Raw genomic sequence first — 11,489 nt, 5'->3', positions numbered from 1 at the left:
TTGTCAGTTTGCCCCTGGTGAGGACTTGATTATATTATATCATTAATATATAATATAATATGAATATATTATTTTAAACCTTTTCATTCAGTAAGGTAAATATGAAATTTTGAGTGTCAACAAAAAAGTTTTATATTTACCACTTGCATCCAGCAGGTGGTGCATTTAACGCTGCTCTGTAGCTCTTCACCAAGATGACTTACTACTATGTTATGAATAGCACCCTGAAAAGCAGGTGATCATTTACACATTAGCAGCTGAATAAGGGACACCCCCTTCCCTTATTTGCAGCAACTATGAACTTCTATTGGATTTCTGAATTAGACGTAAGCAGTTAAGAAGTGAAAAATCAAAGCCCAGCTTGCTTCTATGGCATGTTTATTTGCAAAATAAAGAAGTAATACAAATAAGGAACAAATTGTGGAAAGGATTAGATTTTAAAACTTGTAGATGTAAAAACAAAAATGTCTAGAACGTTATTCAGTTTAGTTTCTCTTTAAAGCTGAACTCTGGTCATTATGGCCTTATGGTAGTTTCCTCTTCTCTAGTAATTAACTAATGACCCTTTTTTTGGTTGTAAACCTCTGAGCACATACTTCTATAGTGTGTACATGCCAAGATCCAAAGCACTTCGTGTGTTTATGTCTCTTCTGTCATTCCTCTTCTATCTACATGAGTCACTTATGACACTCTATGTGGACACCAGACAATCCCAGGAGATGCACCCCCCCGTGCAGCAGCTGCGCATGTTTCCCTATGAGACCATGTAGAATGCGAGTGAATCCATTCCCTCCACTCAGGCTTCAGATTACACCCAGCTCCCTGTTCTATGCTGTGTGGCATCAAAGCCCTATCCCCTGCCTGCTGGTGCTCAGAAATAGCGTTTGATTTGTGTGTTTTAGACGGCTGTAGAGGAGAGGTGTCAGCAGGTAAACAGGTACAACGTATATAGACGGATTTGTTTCAACTCTTTGTATCACCTGAGGCCAGCCACTTCAGTGGATACATGTAAGAGTTTATAAGAAAGAAATATACTTCCTTTTTTCCTTCCTCCTCCTGCAGCCAGCTCTCTACTCCCATAATGTGGGCAGATCCGCCTTGTCCTCCCATGCTGTGCAGGACTACCAGTCCTGCTTTTTATTTCAACATGTTGGCAAGGTGGTGTCCAGCAAAGAAGAGTGGCTTTATGGGACTACTAGTTTGGTGGGGAAAAAGCCGGCAAGACCAAGGATTAAGGTAAGTATTTTTCTCTGTTATAGTCACCTAAACTTAGCCAGTCTAAGACTTAAAACAAAAGATAGAGCTACCAAAAGCCCAAAATGATGTCAAACCGGAGTTCAGCTATAAAGGAAGACAGGATCTCTGAAGTGATCTGCAGCGGGTACAATGTCAGTCACACCTCCAACCTAAGCTGTATCTTTATCATGCATACAAAGGCTTGTTTTAATATCATAGGAACTGTTAATAAATAATAGGTATAATAGGGTAGAATGTGATAGGATGGGTAAGTAATTTAGCATTATTAATGAAAAATACCCTGAAGCCTTTAAAATTGATGTTTTCAAAAGCTCTCTGTTATAAAGCTGAATGTCTTCTACAAACTGACAGGTCCACTTTAAATCAAAATAAAAGCGCTATCTTGGCTTACAGTGTATTAAGGTTCCCCTGGACTCTTTGGTACTTATGTTATGATAATTGGTTTGGGAACACTTTGAATTGTACTTGGAAGTTATTTTCCTCCCTTTCCTCCTTATTGGAGTTAGCAGATTGCCTAGGGGACAGTAGAGGGAATCACTGATATGTCTTATTTCATTAGGTAGACTTGAGTTTTGTACTCTGTGGAGGTCATTTTTGCCTGAGATTTCGGAGACATCTATTAAATCAGTTGTATTTGCTTTGCCCGCGTGCAGCAATATACTGCCTTACAGTGCAGCTACTATTTGGGAAGTTTATAGCTAAATTAAACTGTACTCTGATATCTAACACAGTTATAGCGAGATTTATGTTTTCTGAATTTATCTGACTTTTCCTATGATTTTTTTTGCTTTCCATATGTTTGTCATTATGCTGTTTATGTCATATTGTAAAGTAGATGCCTGTTTTGCAAACAGAGTTGTAAAAGAATAGCTAAGATTTGTTTAAAGAGAACCAGTAAGATCTGGGCAAAATTGTAAATTTTCAAAACCTTCCCTTTAATACGTAGCCAAGAGAACATTTGTGACAGTTTTCTAGGAGATGGAATAAGATAGGATGGACCTTATCGCCAGACACTAAATGCAACAGTTCCTCTCTGATGTGGAGAGAATACAAGTAAATAATAAAAAATCAAGTGATTCCTGACACATATGCTTTATTATAATAGTTCAAGAGTGAAAATGCAGATTATAACAGATATGGTTAGACACTGGAAAGGTCAGTGTAAAAACAAAGGAAAAAAGGGGACACACCCGCCTTGTGCTTTACCTAGGGCGATAGCCTTATTATTCCAAAGCAAAAAATACTCACAAACATTGTAGAAACAAAGGCGTGTCAGATACAAAGTGACCAGTACACAGGATCAGCTCCCAGACTCGTGAGGACCCTCTTAAGGCTGATGTGTTTTGAGGAGCAGTCTCCTCCCCCTTTAGAACCCAGAGGAAGACTGCAACCTCAACCTGATAGAACACCTTTGGGATGAATTAGAGTGGAGACTGCAAGTCCAACATCAGTGCCTGACCTCACAAATGCGCTTCTGGAAGAATGGTCAAACATTCCCATAGACACACTCCTAAACCTTGTGGCCAGCCTTCCCAGAGGAGTTGAAGCTGTAATAGCTGCAAAGGGCGGGCCAACTCAATATTGAACCCTACGGACTAAGAATGGGATGCCATTAAAGTTCATGTGCATGTAAAGACAGATACAAAGCGACCAGTACACAGGATCAGCTCCCAAACTCATGAGGACCCTCTTAAGGCTGACGTGTTTCGAGGAACAGTCTTCCTCTGGGCTCTGAGGAAGAGGAAACTGCTCCTCAAAACTCATCAGCCATAAGAGGGTTCTCACGAGTTTGGGAGCTGATAGTGTGTACAGGTCGCTTTTTATCTGACATGCCTTTATTTCTACAATGTTTGTAAGTATATTTTGCTTTGGAATAATAAAGCTATCACCCTAGGTAATGCACAAGGCTGGTGCGCCCCCTTTTTTCCTTTGTTTTTACAGTTGGTTCCTGCGGGTTTTTCCCAACCCCTAGAGGGCAGCAAGGCCAGTGTTGGTATTTGATTCACGAAGGATGTGTCACAGCTCCATCTTTGTACGCCACTTTTGAGCGCAGGGGACTGATATATTACTGGAAAGGTCAGTGACTGCAGGCATTATGCAATAATTTTGTTCAAAGTAATCAAGCTTCGCTCCTTTCATTAAGCTCAAGGTCAACCTGAGGTAATATCTACTAATATAAACTAGGAGATTTAGCTTGTGACTGTGAACCTTGGCTGTCAGCTCATACCTCTTCAAAGCTGTGTACTCTTCCTATGCCTGGAGGAGGCCTTAGGTGGCAATACATTGTAACGGTTGGGAAGAAGCACCTATTTCATAGTGAAATGCCTTAGAACATATCAATGCATTGTGGCAATGTATCTGTAGGTATGCAATTAGAAAATTGAAGAATGCCTACCAGGAGGGCAATACTAAGGCTGAGCATGGTTATGAAAGTGGTACACAATGGCAGCTTCTACAGTCAGCTTTAAAGAGTAACTCCACTATAGTTGAGAAAAAACATTCCCCTCTGGGTGATCTATGTACATTGCAGGAATTTTAACAAACTTTTTTGCAGATTTTTACCTTTTGTTCTTCTGAAGAAACAGCTGTTTGTCTGTGACCATGTGCAAATTGAATGTGAATGGGACCAATATTATAATTATCAATAGTTGCAGTGCTTGCAGGGATCTAATGAGGAAAGTGTCAGGGTCTGAATCCCCTTAAATGTGATGAATCCTTTTGGGAGTATCTCACTAAAACTGAAATGTTTGTTACAGAGGATGCCCAAAATCTGATTTGTATCTTAGTGCAGACTTTTGGGAAAATCAGTGAGCCAATCACACAAGCAGGAAGTGACATTTCTGGTCCCTCACCAGTTGTTGGCATCTTCTGCTCACCTTCTACCAGGTGCCAGTCAGTGCGAGAAAGATGTGCATGCTTGGGAGTCATTCATGTCAGCACACTTCCACCTTCCTGGAAATTTAAACTGAGCTGTATACAAGCCCAACCCCTGAAAAACAACCCCACACCATAATCCCCCTCCACCAAACTTTACACTTGGCACAATGCAGTCAGGCAAGTACTGTTCTCCTGGCAACCGCCAAACCCAGAGACGTCCATCGGATTTCCAGACAGAAAAGCATGATTCGTCACTTCAGAGAACATGTCTCCACTGCTCCCAAATCCAGTGGCAGCGTGCTTTACACCACTGCATACGATGCTTTGCATTGCACTTGGTGATGTAAAACTTGGATGCAGCTGCTCAGCTATGGAAACCCATTCCATGAAGCTCTCTACGCACTACTGTGCTAATCTCAAGACCACATTAAGTTTGGAGATCTTTAGCTATTGACTCTGCAGACAGTTGGCGACTTCTGCACACTGTGCGCTTCAGTATACACTGACCCCGCTCTGTCATTTTATGTGGCCTACCACTTCGTGGCTAAGTTTCTTTTGTTCCCAGTTGCTTCCACTTTGTTATAATACCACTAACAGTTGACCGTGGAATATTTAGTAGCAAGGAAATTTCACAGATGTACTTATTGCACAGGTGGCAACCTATCACGGTACCACGCTTGAATTCACTGAGCTCCTGAGAGAGACCCATTCTTTCATAAATGTTTATAGTAGCAGTATGCATGCCTAGGGGCTTGATTTTATACACCTGTAGCCATGGAGGTGATTGGAACACCTGAATCCAATGATTTGGAGTGTTGTCCCAATACTTTTGGCAATATAGTGTATACTGTAACTACCCCAAGCCCAAGCATTCCCATCCTGCCTGGGCTAAGGTATACAGATGTATGCACCTGTCCAGCCGTCTGTGGCATAACTGTGTACAGACCCAGTTTACACTCAGGTATTCAAGCATCCATTTTGAATAGCATACCTCCAGACAAAAGCGAAGTCCATCTCCTTTACTTAAAGTTACATCAATACAGCTTCCAAATCATTCCATCGAGGTAAGGCAGACAACATCACTTGTGGTACATAACACAGGCCATAGACCCACATCTGCTGGCATAACAGTTAAGTAATGTTCACAAGGCTAGGTGTTATTTTGAGTGCAGAAAGGTCCCATTATAGGGAAGCCCACATAGGGGAACTGACAACACAGCTTTATTCCCTCATGTTGCTTGCCAGTCTAGAGATTGCAGAGCCCACACCTAAACTCTGCCCACCCTATGTATGGGGAAAGCCAATAAAGGGCAGAGGTTAGACATCACTTTATGGGGACCCTAGATTAAAATAAATTAACCCCTTCTTCTTTACAGAGACCCTCTCACTTTGGTCTGTTGGTGGCATTCACATTTTCAAGAGTGCTTTACTTTTCAGAAAATATTCATTTAAATTCCTGCTAATATTTGACCAAAAGAGTCTTCTGCAGTGTACTCCCAAACTCCAGCATGCAGCTCTAACGTTGTAGCGCTTACGCCCAATGAGGCTGTTGACAATATGCCCAGGTCTCCCACGGTAGTACAGAGGCTGCCAGTCCCAAGCACAGTCCATTCACATCGACAATTTAGCCGCAGTCTAGGTGATGTCTTTTTAGTATTTATGGCTAAATAACAGGAGATGAATTTTGGGCCACTCCAAACAACGATAGAAATCAATGGAAGGGCAAACTTCACTACAGTCCCAAAATCATGTCTTAATCACACTCTCCCAGGAGATCTGCAAACTTAGTAGAGACATATCCCAACAGACTAAAGGCTGTAATTAAAACAAAATGTGGTTCAACTAAATACTGACATAAGGGGGTTATCCTTTTTCCAACTCAGAGATTCTGTTTTTGAATTTTTTTTTCCCTGACATGTTATTATACAGGATTTATTATACAGGATTTATATAGCGCCAACAGTTTTTTTCTCAGCGCTTTACAAAATAAAGGGAGACAATACAGCAACAATACAGTTCAATACAAGAGGCTTAGGAGGGCCCTGCTCCTTGGAGCTTACTATCTAAGAGGGAGGGGCTGGTGGTACAAAAGGTAATAACTGTGGGGGATGGACTGGTAGAAGGATTAGAAGATTCCGTTATTAGCTGGCGGCAGGATAGGCTACCCTGAAGAGATTTCAGAGATTTCAGAGATCTCCTAAAAGTGGGCAGAGTAGGCGATAGTCCGATAGATTGGGGTAGAGAGTTCCAAAGGATGGGGGAGGCTCTGGAGAAGTCCTGGAGATGAGCATGGGAGGAGGAGACAAGGGAGCTAGAGAGCAGGAGGTTGTGGGAGGAGTGGAGAGGACAGTTTGGGTGATATTTAGAGACAAGATTTGTGATGTAATTTGGGGCAGAGTTATAAATGGTGTTAGTGTTATATCTTTCACTTGGATGTTATACGTTGCACTGAGTAAAAACAGCTGGATAAAACAAAAATGTTCTCTGTCTTCATTTCAGACTGCAAAGCAAAATGTGATTATTTTACCAGGGGGGGGGGGGGGTGATTCTTTTCTATACCCACTGTATAGGATATAGGTATAGGCAGTGCAGTAGCAGGTGTCCTCCAAACTCCAACATGCAGCTATTACAGTGGTAGGTGCACCCCAAACTCCAGCATGCAGCTATTACAGTGGTAGGTGCACCCCAAACTCCAGCATGCAGCTATTACAGTGGTAGGTGCACCCCAAACTCCAGCATGCAGCTGCGGCAGTGGTAGGTGTACTCATATGACCGTTATCACAGCACCTTAAATTTGAAAACTCTGTCATGCTGCCATTTTCATTTGAGTTCCTAATTTTTGTCATGTCAGAAGGATTGCCAATGCAGGTGTTAACTACTATATGTTTTTAGTAAAATATCCTTTCTCTTTTTCCATTTTTTTAATGCGTCCACCTCAGCCCATCTATAAAACTTTTGTTCTACAAAAACGTATTGAATATAGGGTATACCCATGACATAAGATTCACAAAGCATTCTGGGTTTTGCAGAGTGCATAAACAGACTCTATTTCAGACTCTCTCTCTCTCTAAATAAAATGTGTGTCCTTTGTTAACACTCTAAACGATAATGGAAGTTATCTTCAAGAAGTGTCCCATCACGTGCCACAGACTCCATGGTCACATGAAGTTTAGTGTGAAAGCTGTTTCTATGGTCATTTTAAACATGGTGGGATTTTACAGTTCACACACACCATTAAAGTGGCAGTAAACCGTGGCCTTTAAAAAAATAAAACCCTGCAAGACAATGACAGTATGCATTGCAAGTACTTACCTTAGAACAAAGCCCTCCAGCAGCTCGCTGTCACTGCTGACAGAGCTTCCATCTTCACCCAATCTTCCTTTCAGGTTTGTGTGCTATGGCCATCTGACTGGCCAAGCCTCGATGACGTCACTCCCATGCATGCGCGCGGGAGTTTCAGATGTGGCGCGGAGCTCTGAAGGTAAGCACAGGTATGCCATCCCTTCAGAGCGCATGTGCCGGTGACATCACTGGCTGCATGCAGTGTGAATATGTCCTAAACCGTGCAGGTTTTGGAGATATTCGCTGTGTCTACAGATAAGTCTTATTATAGACTTATTAGCAGGTACAAGTTAAAAAAAAGACTTTACTTTCACTTTAAATACATGTAAGAGTAAATACGGTTTGACTTTGGAAATTTTTTAATATCGTGGATTAATTTTCAGTAGCACAATCAGTAAGAATATAGCTATTTATGGCATATGGTCAAGGCAAATATATGACATTCCGCATGGATGGAATAAAAATGGATCACAGTGCTAATAAAATTGTGACTGGCCATTAGAAGTGAGGATGGAATGATTTGCATTCTTCTAGCCACAATCCTCATAGGAGATGTAAATTCCTCTTTTGCAAGGCAATGCTGGATATAATGTTTTCAGCAAGCTTGAATTTCTACATAGGTTTTCTTAAAGCATTGTGTATAGCTCAAAACATGCAGCATTACCTATGCCCACTCCTACCAGTGTTTCTATATCTGATATACATTATTATCATACAGCAAACCCATAATCTTTTCTATCGTCCTGATTTTATCACATCCTCAAGATGAATTCTTGTACCACAAACTCTTGGAATTGGTATATCATTCATTACCTATTTTATATGACTCTGTACCTGACTTTGTTTATAACTTATGGTACAGTATGTCAGCATTTTGTTGCCATCACATTGTATCTCTGCCTCTTTGTAAAAAAATTTTATTAAAAAAGCATGTAGCATTGTTGGGCTATAAACAAGTTATGTGGCAAATCCACTGCCTTTTTGTCTAACGATTGTCTCTTCTGTGTCTGAGCGTCTGGTGGACTTCACAAGGTGTAGTAAAGAACAAAAAACAGAGCGCACCAACCTTGCGCATTACCTCAACAAGAAATTCGTAGATTTATTGATATAGGAAATATACTCACAAGAGCAGCAATACAACAGCTCTGAAGAAGGGACCCCCCTTCGAAACGCATTAGCTTCGTCCTGAGAGTCTCCCCTCCAGATGGGTTTTGCACGTGTCTCCTAATCCAGGGACTCTTTTCTAGGATTTTATATGCCTGTTGTATTGCTACTCTTGTGAGTATATTTTCTATATCAATAAATCTACAAATTGCTTACTGAGATAATGCGCAAGGTTGGTGCGCTCTGTTTTTTGTTCTTTACTACAATATATATCGAGCTTCCCCAGCTTCGCATTACAGCTGCACAACCTTTGATCGGTCCTGGAGGAACTTCCATATATCATACTTTATATTGGTCCATCGGTCCTCTACTGACCTGACTCCCCGAGCACAGGAGGTATTGTATCTGTGTTTACTGGACTTCACAACTTGTTTTGCTAAGTTAGGAAACCTGATGGACATGATTTTATTGACATGATCTCAATGGCTGACCTTTTTCATTTATCATAGGATGTTGCAAAAAAAAAAAAGAAGATAATTGAATGTGTCACATACCTGGATAATGAGCCTGACGTGAAGAGGCAGGCCTCCCGTACAACTCCAGCTCAAGGACCGCTGATGGTGAGATAGCGGCCGCAGGGGCAGCTATTACTGGACTGTGATCAGTCCAGTAATAGCTGGTAAGCAGATGAGCTGCGGGCCGGGGGAAGGAAGCAGGATTCTGATGCAGCCGTGCTGGATGGATGGATACCCGAGAGCAGCGTACTGAGGATGCAGGGTCAGACGAGCCGGGTTCGGTATTGGTCAGCTAGATCAGGCTTAAAGCTGCAGGAGGAAGAGTAGTCGGGTCACAGGCCAGGTCAGCAGCAGAAGATCAATCAGACAGGAGCGGAGACAGAAGGGTAAATCCAAGGGAAGCCAGAGGTCAGGGCAGGTAGCGGTCAAGCGGAGGTCAGGAACAAGCTGGTTCTGTATCAGAAGACAATCACAGGAATCAGGAAACACAAGCAGGGATAAGACCATATGGCAATGGGACATTTACTGCAGCCAGTTTAAATAGCCCTTTTGGCGCCAGCATTAGTGACAGGCGTGCACCTGTATGCGCGAGTGCGCCTATGTCCAAGTACCCGCACATCTGTTTGGCTCATAAAACCTCTGCGCATGCGCATATTTGTACGCCGCGGATCTTCACCTGCACTATGGACAGGCCTTTCCTGACAGAATGTTCAGATTATATTCAGATTACTGATAAATGGAGTTCCTCCACTTTACATTTATGGCCAGTTCTTATTATTTGGTATTATCTTTGCATTGATTTATGACTAATCTCTCTCTGGAGTTCATTTGCCTTAGAAAGTTTATTTTTGTTATGGCTATAATATTTTTATTTCCTTTTTTATAGACTGAAAGCAGACATGAATTGGAGAGGTGTTCAGGATAACAAATTTAAAGGAAGGGACATACTAATTTATCCCAAGTGTTACATCTTTGAAAGCCTTTGATGACCATATGAATATGGCGAGAGTGTCTAGAGCAGAAGTTGTCTAGATCAAACGAAAGCCAAACTCCCAGCTGATGGCCGAACTGTCCCAGCCCCAGTGATGATTGAAACATTTTGCTCACTTTAATGTAGGTGAGGGGTAGAAGCAAAGAACAAAAAATAAACATGAAATGGAATTTTAAGGAAAGCCATACACAGATGTGGTTCAAAGGAAGCCTATATTAACTATAGAGAATGAGGAAATGCATCCCAAATGTGTTGAGGATTTTATTTTTGTTTGCCCACAGAACATTGTGTCTTGTTGAACTGTTTAGCTAAAGGGTCTTTGGTACACAACAAACATGCACCCGCCACAAGTGGATGTGGTTAAGAATGCATAAAATATTAAATTAAAGGCAGTACCATATGAAAGGAGGAAACCCCACGCTTTGAGGAAAATTTTAATCTATGCTCACTTGCAAAATGTTTATTTTTTTTTATACTAAATTTTGATTCAATTATTGCATAATCAGCCATGGGAACGCTTCTGACATTTTTTTTCTCACAGTGAGATGCGTGCATCATGTGCACTGTCTGTTAAATGTTAATTGTAAAAGCAGAACTCCAGTTAATAAATATATAGATGTAGCACTCTTCTAGGCAGGTGCTAGAGTCAGATAGAATTAATTGTGTTTTTGATAGATAAATGTAGTTGTCACTCTGTTGTCAGAGTGGCTGTAAATATTTGTTAGGTAAAAGCATAGTTAGTTTACCTAACTTTTTCTGTATTCAGCAAATTTGAGATGTTTCTGGATGACAGGTGTGGAATTATGTAGATGGCTGCATGAATATTGATACAGCCTCAGCCTATCCCAGAGAGAGGGGGGCACTAAGGCATGCTGGGTAACTGTATATATTCAGTGAGCACAGGCTATGTGTTCTTTCCTGTCCAGGACTGATCCAGCCTGGGAGGGGGTACGTTGCCCACCCAGACATCTACTGTCAGGCGACCTCAGGTGGGTGTTCTAAGGGCCTGAATGCTGATACCCGGGTTCTGCTATGCTGACTGATGGTCTGGTATCATGGAGGAAGGCATCCAGCTACTTTGGACCTTGTGAGTACAGAAATCCCTAAAGGATCTTAGAGGCTGAATGCTGTTTAGCCCCCTGTGATGCTAGGAAGTCAGCTGCGGGTCTAACAAATGGAACGCCGGCTGGTGTTCTGAACAGCCATCTGGCCTACTTTTAAAGGAAATATAAACACTCCACAGTGCAAAAAAATATAAATGTGTAAAAAGTAAAAAAAAAGTCCCAAAAGTATATAAAATGTGCTCCAATCCCAAGAATAGTGCTCAACAAAATCAATGATCACGGCTGATGTGAGCAACATTTTGTTGAGCACTATTCTTGGGATTGGAACACATTTTATAT

Source organism: Staurois parvus, unplaced genomic scaffold (genome assembly GCF_062004578.1).
Source record: "Staurois parvus isolate SC_StPar_1 unplaced genomic scaffold, SC_StPar_1.0 ptg000166l, whole genome shotgun sequence".
In the NCBI taxonomy this organism is placed as follows: Eukaryota; Metazoa; Chordata; class Amphibia; order Anura; family Ranidae; genus Staurois; species Staurois parvus.
Note: the sequence above shows the minus strand (reverse complement) of the source record.